We start from the raw sequence: 14,100 nt of genomic DNA, 5'->3' as shown, positions 1-14,100 counted from the left end.
GGTTACTGATATTTGTTATTGTACATTTTACATAAATATTCCAAGGACTAAAGCTAGTCCAGTATTTATAAAACCATGAAAATGTATTATACATATAAATGTTCCACCGACTAATTAATGTATTATAAAAATAAATGGTACAACGACTAAAGTAAGTCGAACATTTAAGTGAATTATAAATGGTATGCCGACTTAAGCTATCTTTCGTAAGTTTGACTTAAGAGATCACTTACTATATAAATAGAGTTGAACTGAATTATACAACACAAACAAACACCTTAATCCGAAATGGAAGCTCAAGCTCCACGTAGTACACACATAATCATGTTACTATACATGGCATACGGTCATCTCATACCCTTCCTAGAATTAGCCTACAAGATCCTTGATCACAATCCTAATTTCACCATCACCATCGCCAACAGCCCTCTCAGCATCGAATACCTCCGTTCCGCCATCGCCAAGCGCCCTAATTCTAATAACATTATTCATCTTAAGCCTCTCCCCTTCAACAGCTCCCACCACGGCCTCCCTCCCAACTCCGAGAACACACATGGCCTCCCCCAGTCGGACGTCGGGAAACTCTTGCTTGCCTCCGCGGCACTCGATGCCCTTTTTCGTCAGTTCATATCGGACATCATTTCAGGTGAAGGAAGTCCGCTGGTATGTGTAGTTTCAGATTTGCTCATGGGGTGGGCTATTGGTGTAGCGAAATCTTTTGGCATTTCTGGTTACACATTTATCACCTGCGGCGCATACGGTGGAACCACATTTGGTTCTGTTTTGTTAAATCAGCCTCATCGGAATATAGCCAAAGGTGGAAACCACGACGAGTTTACCGTTCCAGGATTCCCGGAATCTTGCCGGTTTAGGGTTGCCGAACTTAATGAACATGGACTAGCTACTGATGGGAAAGACGTGCACTCAAGATTTTTCCAACTGCAAGTCTCATTTTGTCACCAATCTAATGGTTGGTTATGTAACACAGTTGAAGAGCTAGAAACATTGGGGGTGAAGGTCATGAGAAATTCGAAAAAACTTCCTGTTTGGTGTATCGGCCCCCTTATCCCATCTAAAATGTTAAATAAGAATTTGGGTTCGGACAGTTTCGGTCAAAGTTCTGGAAAACAACCCAAAAATTGCATTGAATGGTTAGACTCGCACCCTACACGGTCAGTTCTTTATATTTCATTTGGTCCGGTGAACACAATAAGCGAGACACAAATGACGGAACTAGCAAAAGGGTTGGAAGAGAGCAAGAAGCCTTTTATTTGGGTAATCAGACCACCAATCGGGTTCGACCCAAAAGGTGATTCCGACCTGAATGGCTACCTACTGGTTTTGAGGATAGAATTAGAAAACAAGGATTGGTGGTGCATAACTGGGCACCTCAACTAGAGATATTATGCCATCCGTCAACCGGTGCTTTTCTTAGTCATTGTGGATGGAATTCTGTGATGGAGAGTTTAAGCCAAGGGGTGCCGTTGATTGGTTGGCCGTTAGCATCAGAGCAAGCGTTTAATGCGAAGATGCTGGTGGAGGAATTAGGCGTTTGTGTGGTGTTAGCGAGATGGGCGCATAGTCGGCTCACGAAAGAAGAGGTGAGTAGGGTGATAAGGACGGTGTTGGATAAACGTGAAGGCGGAAAAGGCAAAGACATGAGGAAAAAAGCAGGTGAATTTGCGGAATTGATTAGAGCAAGTGTTGAGATTAATAAAGGTTCATCTTACATTGTGATGAATGATTTCTTAACTACCATTGTTTCAGGATTTAAATAGCTAGTTATGGAATGATTGTGATGCAAATAAAATAAGTTTGTGACTGAAACTTATATTTTAGGTGATTATATTGATAAGAGTACGTGTTGCGATTAATAAAGGTTAATTTGCAACGCAATAAATAATTTCTTAATCACTGTTGTTTATGGATATATATTGTTGGTTATTGACTGAAAATGATGCAAATAAAATAAGTGTGACAGAAACTTATGTTAAGCAATTTTAACCTAAAACTATAAGATGGAAGAACCTAAACCATTTCTTTTAATATTAATATTGTGAGTTTATAATATTCTCTATCTAGGATTTTCATTTCTTGGATTTTGTAACCATTTCTTTTCGTTATGGAAAGGTTTGTCTAACTGGTTAATTGTTCCGTTTATTGTTTTAATGTTGATGGTCTTTAACGAATATGGGCCAGCAAAAAGCCTAAAAGTAAAAACTTTAATTGGCAACAATGTGTAGAAAATCTACACTTTAGTTATGCTCCAAGATATGTTTTGGATGTTGGTCCGGTGGATGCTAGACAACTATATCAATAAATAATAAAAATATGGATAAGACTATCACCGAAAATATATATGAATCTAACTATCTATATAATTACCTATCATGAAATCATACGAGTCACTCTTAGATTATTCCCTCTATTCTTTAGAGCCACTAGATTGCTTGATTTCTAAATGGATGATTCTCATTCATTTGACCTGAATTCGCTGGTATGAGTCTCACCAAACCCGGATAGTCTTTAAATGGGTTATAACATCTCATGTATTTGTGAAACTCTTTCATAATCAAACAATAATTATTACGGGTAATGGGTCTCACCAAACCCGGATAACCCTTAAACGGGTTATAACATCTCATTTATTTGTGAAATAACCCCTTAATCATCAAAGAATAATTTCCACGGGTTATGAGTCTTACCAAACTCTAATAGACCTCAAATGGGTTATAAGATCTCATTTATTTGTAAACATTTTCATCATAAAACCCTAATTTAATTTCTCTCTTTTACATGTTCCATGTTAATGGTCTGTCATCTCCATCGCTGGTTAACTATCGATACTGCCCATCATCGTCAACTATATTGTAAGGCCCCGTTACCGGTGCCTCACTCTTCACGTTGGATTTACTCATAAACACAGTTCTAATTATCAGAGTTAATTAAAACTTTCGCGTAATATAAACTTCAACCATTATATATATTACACAACCTTAAAATCTCGTCTTTAACAAACAAAACATAAAACATAGTCTTTTAAAAACATCATAACGTTTTCTTGAGATGCCAGTATCTTCAATTCCATGCCATGTGTCCTCATCAAGCGAGCTACCTCATTCTACTCACCTGCGTGCATACTAAAAGTCAGTTACGCTGAGTGAGTTCTAGTTAATTAGGTAACATACAATACGTCCATACACATTCATATATACGCACCCGAATGTATATATACATGCATAGTTCTTTACCTTCCTTCATACGTTCATACTATCATACCTTCTTTCTTTCCTTTTATACATACACATATACATATACCTCATCCTAAAACATTCGCAGATATTATTAAGGTATGTTCCCTACATTCGCGGATATTATTAGGGTCCGTTCCTTACATTCACGGATATTATTAGGGTCCGTTCCCTGCATTCGCGGATATTATTAAGGTCCGTTCCCTTCATTCGCGGATATTATTAGGGTCCGTTCCCTTTATAACCATACCTACCATACATTTCTCTACATTCATAATTATAACTTTCATACGTACATACATCATTTGTATATCATATATATATATATATATATCAATCATATCTTTAAACTATCCCTCGAAGATACATGCAATATCCGAAGATCGTTCATGCATCATCAGCATTCATTCATATATAAATCATATAAGACATACAATTACCGCTTAAGGTAAGTGTATTAACAAATTACATCGAGTATGCACACAGCCCCGAAAACATAACAAGGAAGTGGGGCTAGAAACTCACCTGAATGCGGTTACGTTCACCATTAATAGTTATTCACTTCTTGAGTTGTGCACGGCTAACTGTATAATATTTAAATGTATCAATTAACTATTATTACTCATATCGTATTTCTATCTTTACATAACCCACAACGAACGGGGGTTCGGGGGCAGCACCCCTGGCAGCGGGGTTCTAGGGGCGGTAGCCCCTAGTGGGGTCCAAGGGGCAAAGCCCCTGGCTGGGGTTAAGCTGTCAGGTCAGCTTGGAAAAATTTTAATTTCATTAACTGTCTTAACACATTTTCCATTAGGATTTTAATTTATTTTCTAATTCGCTAACTCATTCTCTATAACGAATTAAACCTAATTCGTTAACTAATTCGTTACTTTCATAATCTAGTTCGTTAACTGATTCGTCATCTGATCATTATCTGATTCGTCATTCCAGTTCGTTATTATAACAAGCCCTGATTCGTTACCTTATTCTTAACGAATTGGCGAGTAATGAATCACCTGATTCGTTATATGGTTCGTTGTCTAGTTCGTTATTTGGGCATAACAAATGGGTGAACTGATTCGTTGTTTTGCCTTAACAAATTGGGCTAGTTAATTCGTTACCTCATCCTAACGAACTACACTCATATTATCCAGACTTTGACTCGGGGTCAAGGTCAAAATTATCGAGAACAGTAAAAGGTCAACAAGTATTTGATTTTTAATTAAATCCTCATATCATGATGAATCGACACGAATCTGGTATCATTGAGCTTGTAAATCCAGCGCCAACAAACCCCAACTATCCAATCATCTGAATATCGTGTTTTAAATGGTGCGATTGAGGTACATAGGTTTGGCTCATTAAACAATCAATTAATCCATCAAATATCAACGAATTTCAATGAGGTTTGTTGCATCAGATTCGTTTTTACCATTTAAGCATAGATCTAAGATTCCTAGATGTAAACTGGACCTAAACGAACAAGTTCTTGATATAGACGTACCTTAAACGAGTCGGTTTACGAACACGAGCTGGTCTTGAGGTAGGTTTTGGCTCGTCTAACACTATCAAGCTCGGGTTCTCAACTTCGGATCTTGGCTCGGGATATAGGATGATGTGTGTGTTTTGGAAGGTGTAGGCTAAGGTGTAGAGATGGATAAAATGGAAAGGATTAGGGTTTAAGGGGTATTTATACTCCCTTAAGCCCATGGACCTAAGGCTCATTCCATCTCTTATTCCATCTTATAAAGTCCAAGCTCGCCTTCTATTAGTTAATTGTCTAAACCAATAAACGACACACTATAAAATAACGAAATTTCATCTATTATTATAATCGAAAGTAGGATGTTACATACATCAACGTCCCATGTTTCATTAGACAAATATTTGTATTCATGTTTGTTCATTTTAAAAAAATCAACATGATCGTGTTCGTTTTTGTTTGTTCGTTAAATATCTAAAAAACATACACATCTCAATTGAAAAATCTCAAGCGCTAATATATATATATATATATATATATATATATATATATATATATATTAAACTAAAACAAAACTATGTTAAAAGATAAAATAAATAATCATTAAATAACAAAACGATTAAAAACAGAAACTTGAATAAACCCCCATAACACGGAAGAATCAAACTAGTTACATATATTTGTGTTGAATCAACTCAAAATTTTACCTTTTTTATACATTGCTTATTAAACATCATTGACAACTGCACATTATTTATTTTCTTTAGTGCCTAAAGGCTCTAATTTCTTTCAAAGCTGAAGAGTATTACTAAATTTGACACATGCAAAGAAGTTATCTTCAAACAAAATCACTAATCTTTCCATTCTCAGAACTAAAGTTTAACCTTGCAATGTGATTCGCGATACTTGAAACAGTTTTGGATCACCGAACAAAAGTAATTTCATAAAATAAAGTTTTCTCAAGGTCTTATCTTCTCACGAGAATTGGGTGACACAAGAGTCTGATCAATATATATGATTTGGCTAGATGTATACTTCCAACTCGGAGAAAAAACATAGCGATATTGTGTTCTAAATTTCGTATTCACTTTTTTTAAAAGAACTGGATCCAAAACGGCAAGCCAATTGTGAGTAGTAGTGCATATATGCTTCCTTGTAAACTCATAGTTATCTAGTGGATCCATGAAAGCACGTAGCCAGTAGCCACCTTCACCCACCCTTCATCACTATCCATCCTCCACATATCGCCGTGCTTCCACCATTTGTCGTTTAATAGTTATTTTGTAGGACACGTTCACAAGTAAATGTGTCAATTTAGAATGACTAGACTTCCACCATAATCAAATCTTGTACCGCCCCAGAAGGTAGCCAGAGACCAAGTGCAGCAGGAAGGCCAAGGGCCAAAAGGAAAATCAATCTCTCTCCATGTCTCCAATTTGTGGGAATAGATATAAGCCCCGAAGTCACCCCGAACACCAAGTATAGAAGTTTATAATCTTTAGTAATCAGAAATATTCTAGTACGATACCGTTTATAAAACTGAATAAATAAAAACTTTTATATTCAAAATTGATATGATCCAAAGTCTTTAGCGGATAGATAACAAGTCTTTATGCAGCATCATTGTCTTGTGTCTTCATCACATTTGGTCTTTAACTAAGCGTCTTGACTACAACAAAAAAGTAAACAAAATGTTGACGGTTGTGGTTGAGGATTCGTGTTAAACAAGGGTCCCTTAAAACAGATTTTGAGTCTCTACTAAAGAGTATGTCTGTCTCCTAAGGTACAACAGCCGAAGCATTATGTACTGTCGGAAAAGACTACGCGCCCGAGGTTACATCGGGTATATCGGTGTTCTTAAAAGGGATTATGTTAGAATAAGGTGGTGAAAGAATCAAGTAGAAAGTACTCCACTCTAACCATATGGTTTCTTGAGTGAACACCATTTAAGTTCTTTCAAATGTGGCACAAAGCCTACTAATATATTCAAGAGTTGAAAAAAAAATAAAGTGTTTCATTTAATTATTGACTTAATCTATCTATTCTAATAAATAACTATCCATTTTTGCCACTTGTAACTTTCATAGCCATCTTCACCCTTTTTTTCAACATTTCAACATGTGATCCTTATATTTTAAGTTATTTCAATATATGAATTTAAGTTTATTTTTATTAAATGTAAATCATATTTGATTCATTCATTAATATTAATGGTGAAATATAAGAAAACAAGGAAATCTCAAAATTAAGTTGCTGATCTATTAGAAAAAATTTTAAAATCACAAGTAATTAAAATCATAGCAAACTATAACTTGTTTTTAAACTGGGATTGGAGCAGTAGTGCATAATTTTTTACATAAGATTAGTTTCAAATTTTGATTTAAAATTTTCTCATATGTATTTGAACTCAAAAAAATATGTATTTTCTTAATTTCTCCAAACATTATATATATATATATATATATTGCAAACATGAAGAAACAATATTATATATATCTTGGTGTTTAGTATTAAATCATTGAAGTTGAGTATTATAATTATAATCCATATGAATAATGATTTACTATATGAACTATCTCTCATTTATTTATATAATTTTTTTGTGTAGTATAAATGGTTAGCAACAAGAAGATCAATATTTAGTTTTCAATATTTTTCTTTCATAACTCAGACAGAAATGTTTCAGAAACATATATTTTATGATTTGATTTATATTTTTTTATACATTCAAATATATTTAATATAATATGTCTTATAAGACAAATTACTTAATTAAAAGCATTCAAATTTTTAAACCAAAAACTATGTATCAACCCTTTCCACTATTTTCGCTTTCCAAAAATCATTTAAGATATGAAAACCTAGAATATCGTTTTCATCAGTTATTTACATAATTTCAATATTATATTAATTTAGTAATTTTATTTTTATACAAATACAACGATTGAGGTTATGTTAGTGTTATATGTTGGTTAATACATAATTAAAGTGTCTATTAAAGTTTATATTCAAAATAATAAAGCTATCATTTTTTTTCAAAGTTACTGTTAGTTGAACATGACTTTAAGGTTATTATTTCTTTGTCATTTTCCACTCATATGAAATGAAACAAATCATTTTGTTATATTTAAATTTTGGGTTTTATATGTTTCTTGATTATGCAAATGTTAATTTTAATATATAAAATTAATTAAAATTTTTCATATGAAGTATATTAATTACAACAAATAATTTATCATGATTAATCAATTTCAGATTCTGAAGACTCCAAGGATGATTATATTATCAAAGTTTAGGTAATCTGTTTTTTTTTTTTTGGAATAATCATGTTTTTTTTTGATAAACATGAGCGGATGATCTCAAATGACATCGTAAATATTAACTGATCAAAATGTATGACATTTTATGTGTATAAATATTTTTTTTGTTAGTATCATGGATATATATTATCATTTATCTAGGGTCATGGTATGTACTTGAATAACCTTATTTGTCACACAGATAACTATACATGGCTATATCAAGAGTTATAAGTAGACATATATGTTACCTTAACAAAAGTTACAAGCATACATGGACTAAAAATTTTGATTTTTGATAAACAATGTATACCAAACAATACAATCACAAATGTAGTGTACAAGAAAAGTTTTGCTTATTTGTAACATATTTGTTTAATCTTATTTATGTAATTTCTATAATTTATAATATTACAATTTCGTCTAACTTGATGCATTGCTGGTTGAAATATGTGTTGTCCAAGTTGTACACCATTTAGTGCGTTTGCTTATCTTATCTGACTTCTCTTTTGTCACGGCACCTGTCCCTCCATCCCACCTGCATGTTCACCATCTTCATCTTCACTTCCAATGAACCTACTCTTCAATGAAACCCTATGCTTCTTGCGATTTTCAGTTTTTGCTGCCTAATCTGACATTGTGTTTTTGTTTCGCAGGTGATGGTGATAAAGGCATCGGCCATTTCCTTTGACCAACGTCCCCCATTTACCGCGACCGAAAAAGGTAAATCCTAATTTTCTATTTACCTTTCAACACATATATGGATGTTTTGTTTGTTTATACTTTATACCGTAACTAGCGTAGCTTAATTTTTGTTGTTTAGGTCTTGCACTCCACATATTAAAACTCTTTTTGTATTATTGTGAAACCAAATATGAACAATAGTGAATTTAAATCAATTGCTCAACTTATTGAGAAACATAATTACTATGCGTGGTTTGTTCAGTGATTTAGGGTTCAAAGGAAGTGGGTACAGTTTCTTCATCTAGCAAGAGGGATTATGAAAGTAGCCATCCTGAAAAGAATGTGAATTCTCAATGCATTGATTGACTTCTAAGCTAGGTAGCCGTCTTTGTTTGCCTCATCGTTCGTCGGAGGTAAGGCCTTCGTCTCTTTGCCCTAATTTCATTTCCAATATATTTACACATATATATATTTTTTCAGGGGACATTGTGCAATACGTGTTGTACAATCTGAAACATAATTCGTACCATATTCTGATTGGACCTTCAAAGCCACTACACTTCAACCGCTTCATCTCTCTTGCGTATGAAACCGTCACCTTCTTCGTAATTTGTGTTCCATGTCTTCTTCCTCTTCCATTGATGCTATAAGTCAAATTGTGCTTTTCTACACAAGAAGATATTTTTTTTTATCAAATTATAAAGATTTAAAGGGCATTAATCATATATTTTACAACCTTAGTTGAATTCTTTGAAATTAGATTTAAGAGTATACAGGAACTGAGTAGACAATGTAAGTTTGGAGCCATATTTGATTGGTAGTTACTCTAAATGTGTTAAAAAATAGAGGAAATATGTGTAATTGACTATGGTTTTATCATAAAGAAAATTTGAAACCTTTTTTTAGATTATTGGTAAAGCTTTAAAAAAGCCATTTAGTTTACGTTTTAGTTTGTTTTGGTTTGGTAGTGCATGTTTTTGTAGCATAGGCCGTCATTTGGATTTGATCTTTTTGATGATCTTGATTCTTAGTAGCCTTAAAGTTTTTAACAGGTTAACATAGTTCTATCATTTATATAAGTTTAGCCCTATTGTTCTACAGTCAATCACTCAACACATATGTTGACTAATTGAAGCTAACTCACTATTGTACATTTATCGATGTTGGCCTGCACTCTATATCTGATAACATTCGTTTCATCATAATGGAATGAGTTGGAACCAGTTCTGCTTGCTCACCCTGAGGTAACATGTTTCGCCCATGTCTATAATCTATCATATATACAAGTTACCGGTCCAAAAATATTGTTTAAAAAAATGTGGTAGATGAATGTGGGGCAATGGATGTATTCGTATTTGGATAATTTGTTGTTCATGTTTAATAATCCATGAAGATTTTTAGTGATATGTAACATTGTATTACTAATGTGTTCTTTGTTTTTTAGGCTATAAAGACTTTGGTTATCTATGCCTTACATACATTTTTATCCTATTCTAAAAAGGTATGATTTGATGCATTATGAAAAAATATCTATGTGTTTCCAATTCAAACACATTGTCAGTTTTGTGATCAAACATCATGTTAAATTACAATGATCTATTTCTTTGCAGATAAGAGTAATTTCAAGAACTGGATGTTCAGCTGGATAAACATTTGGCAAATTTGTGGGTAATAACGAGTCAAACTAGCATGGAGGGATATGAACTGGACGACTTAGACTTGCTGATGATGAAACATGATGATAGTTAGATGCTACAGAACATGTACAATGAGTGCTTGCTGTTCATCCAAGATGGAGATGGACTGCAACAGTGAAGTTTTTTTTAATGAAAGAGATCAATTATGTACCTATCATATATAATCAAAGTTTGGTCTAATGTGTGAAATTTGTATTTGTTTATAACAAATCCATGATCTGAGCCTCGAGTAGTTAATCGCGATAACGTTCGAAGTTTAGTTTTTAGCACAGTTTGTCGCCCCCCGCAACGCGGGTGGTCTTAATACTAGTTTTTATATAAATTATATTAACAATAATTGATGATTTTTGTTGACTGTAATTCACTTCATAGTTAGTTTAAAATTTTTATCAATTACCCGTGTAATACACAAACCTCAAACTAGTGTAATAATAAAAACTTTTTAAGTTTTATCAAGATACTCTACTCAAGAGTTTTACCAAACCTACTCAAGAGTTTTACCAAACCAAGAGTTTTATATCATTATGATTATTATAAATTAATTTTCATTCACCATTTCTAATTTTCCAACAAAAACTAATCTAAGTGTTCTTTTTTTATTTTCCTTTTTTTTTCTTTTTGTTATTTTTCGATGAATAATTTATTCCAGTTTATTGATAAAACTTTGTAGGAATAATCAATCAAATCTTTGGAATAGATGCGATGTAAAGCCATTAACATCACTATAACTTTTGCTTTAATTAAGAACGTTGGTCCTACATATGCATTGTTTGTGGTTATTTTCTCTAGTTTTAAGCATATCTTTTCCTTTTATGTTTTTAATTTTAGTAACGTTTTAAACAGAGTTCAGCGGATCATGCACAGTAACTCAACGATGCTGAAGAACGATAACTTTGTTTTCAGTATGACCAATTTTGTCATTCAAAAGGGGGTTGCGGCGCAGCTTGTTGCCCGCTTACCTGCCTCTATATTGTAATAGGCTGACGATCGATGTCAAACGCTTTATAAAAACTGATTTGTAAGAACACACGATTACTTTAAAGGTTTGTAAACAATTTTGGAAAACTGATTCACTTCAGGTTCAGGTAATGTGATTACCAACTAATCACAGATTCAAATAAATTAGTTGCGCAATAATTACTAAACATAATAGTTGGGTTATGATGACAAACGATAATCTAACCGAATTGTTGACACAACTGAACCCAATTTACCCAATTACTAGTTTGATGTATGAAAATCAATTATAAACAATGACTAATTATTATTGGTTCAATTACATAAGAGCTAACTCTAAATGTTGATAAACACAACCAGAAAAGTGATGTAAAGTTTGATAGTCAAAAGTTGGATACACAAAACCCTAGCCTAAAGTGAATCCAATGTTTTAGTCTGATATTGGCATCACGAAAGATTCACTTATCTGATTAAAGGCTGAAAGCATGCGATGAACTGACGAACCGGAAGCTTCGGGATGGTGGAAAATCGTCCTAGGGCTTCTCTCTAACTGTTGCAATGAAAGATATATCGAATGGGGCCTTAAAACTGATTATATTAAAAGTTAGGTTTAACTTTCCGTCTGAGGTTGAGTTGCGTCGCGTGAACTAATTTGAACAAGGTCCTTCGCGTCGCGCGAAGGAGACACTTGATAGGGATTTTGTTTTCTTCTTGTTTTATGCATAAGAAAGCGTGCCGACCAATTCCGCTCTTCTAAGTCTTCGTTCCAAGCCCATAAATCTCCCTGATTAGCATCCTTAGTGTCTGATAACCTAAAACACATAAACACGCTTGTAGTACCAAAATTCACATAATATTTAAACTAAAACTAAACAATTAATAGAATAAAACACACGACTTTTACCCAGCCATCAATGAGCCAGCTCGACAGTCCACAAACTAATTCAAGCTTTTGACCTCATGGCAGTTCATCTCAACTTGGCTATGTATAAGACTGTGTGTTGTCGCTGAAGTTAGGCTCCGAATTCATCCAATAATATTGCGACATGCAGTGTTGATTGGATGCTAACTAGACACTCGCTGAAGCCACTGTAGAAGACTTGAAGTCGCGCTGAGCCTGTTGTGGTCCAGGCAAGCGGTAGCTTTAGCAAATTATCTGATTTTTTTTAATACAACATAATAATATAACTAAAAAACTAGTTTATATAATACAAAAAACATTAAACATCCATTAAAAAAATAAACATCCTAAAAGTATAAAAAAATTACAAATTTAAGAATAAAAATACAAATTTATTCCCGACCTCCGTCGCCTCCAGCTCTTCGCCTTCGTTCTTGATCTGCTCTGATTTCCTCAAGAACAAGCGCTTGTTCTTCTTCGAATACCGATCGACGCATGGGGTCGAGGTTGCTAAATTCCTTGGTAAGAAAGTCTAACTTCCTAAATCTGTATTTTGAAACTTTCACCCCGATCGTCGCCTCGATACTAGTTGATATTTTATGTACGTCTTCGACAAATGCCGAATCGACCTTGGTATTTATGGTTGATCTTTTTCTCGGGTTCCTTAAGGGTAGTCAATGTAGGACTTGTGGTTGATCTTCTTACCCTGTCACTCACGAAGACGCCGAAGTGACCGAAACGCACGGTCTAACACATTCAACGAGTACAATGACAAAGAAATATTATTAACCATATATTATTAATTCTAATTGTAGTTGTGCCCTATGCTTTTCTATATGTATCACATCTCATAATTTTTCTTTTAATTCCTTAGATTTTATTAACTTTTTTTTTTCTTTTAGGGGTTGTTTAGTAGCCTATCAATGGTCATTAAGAGGCTACATCTTAATGGTTTATAACCTCTTAATGGTTAAGAGGTAGCCTTAGCCTTAAGTCTGGTTACCTCTTAACCATTCAGAGACTATCAAACAACCTTTCAGGCTATTTATAACTTTTATTTTTCTTTTCAAAGTATTAAAGAAATACAATACAACCCTTATTTTGATTTGAATAAACTATATACTTTATAAGTTAATTAACATTATATAATATATTGTTTTCGGTGTAGTTAACTGCTATTAGGTTGATTGTCCACCGTTGGATGATGTTGAAACAAGATCTGGGCCGTTTAAACCATGGAAAATGGGGGAGGTTACCATCCGTTTCTCAACCTCCATTCCCCTCCATCATCGGAGCAGTTTAGCATCATAATCTTCTCCCCCGGAACCCTAATTCTCGATTCTCACCACATCATTCCCGGAAGCTACTTGAAATCGAGGCACTATTAGCCAATCAATACTCTTTATTCTTAAGAAACGAGGCCATAGGCGTCTGGAAAAGTTTAGGAGACTCCATGTATATTCATGGAATTAGAGAATTTAATCTTTATTATATACTGATAATTGTTGATATTTTTCTTATTTATGTGATGTTTTATGCTTATTTAAATGCATCTAGTGTTAGGAGGAGTTTGAATTGATATGCACGTGTAGGGTTCTATTGTGGGAAGTCCCATTTTATCTTACTGAATTGAAGACAAGATATCCAATTTGAAGGCTTCACTGGCTAAGTTAAAGGTATCTTTGCTCATGTGAGTTTCTTCACCCATATTTTGTCATGTTTATATGTTTAAGCTTGAAAATTATTGCTGCTTATTGAATTTTATTACATATCATATGCACACATATCTATTTCCATCCAAGCATTTTATAGGTTATTGCTGAACAAC

At 33.7% G+C, this 14,100-nt stretch overlaps 1 pseudogene; it reads left to right on the top strand.

Moving 5' to 3' along the window:
- The first annotated feature begins 287 nt into the window (after positions 1-287).
- On the top strand, positions 288-1,830 carry LOC143546699 (UDP-glycosyltransferase 92A1 pseudogene; annotated as a pseudogene).
- Positions 1,831-14,100: the final 12,270 nt, after the last annotated feature.

The sequence above is a fragment of the Bidens hawaiensis genome, unplaced genomic scaffold (assembly GCF_021521415.1).
Source record: "Bidens hawaiensis isolate Kalapana, Puna unplaced genomic scaffold, B.hawaiensis_p1.1 tig00014424_1, whole genome shotgun sequence".
Taxonomy (NCBI): domain Eukaryota; kingdom Viridiplantae; phylum Streptophyta; class Magnoliopsida; order Asterales; family Asteraceae; genus Bidens; species Bidens hawaiensis.
Note: the sequence above shows the minus strand (reverse complement) of the source record. Positions and strands in the feature narration are given on the sequence as shown.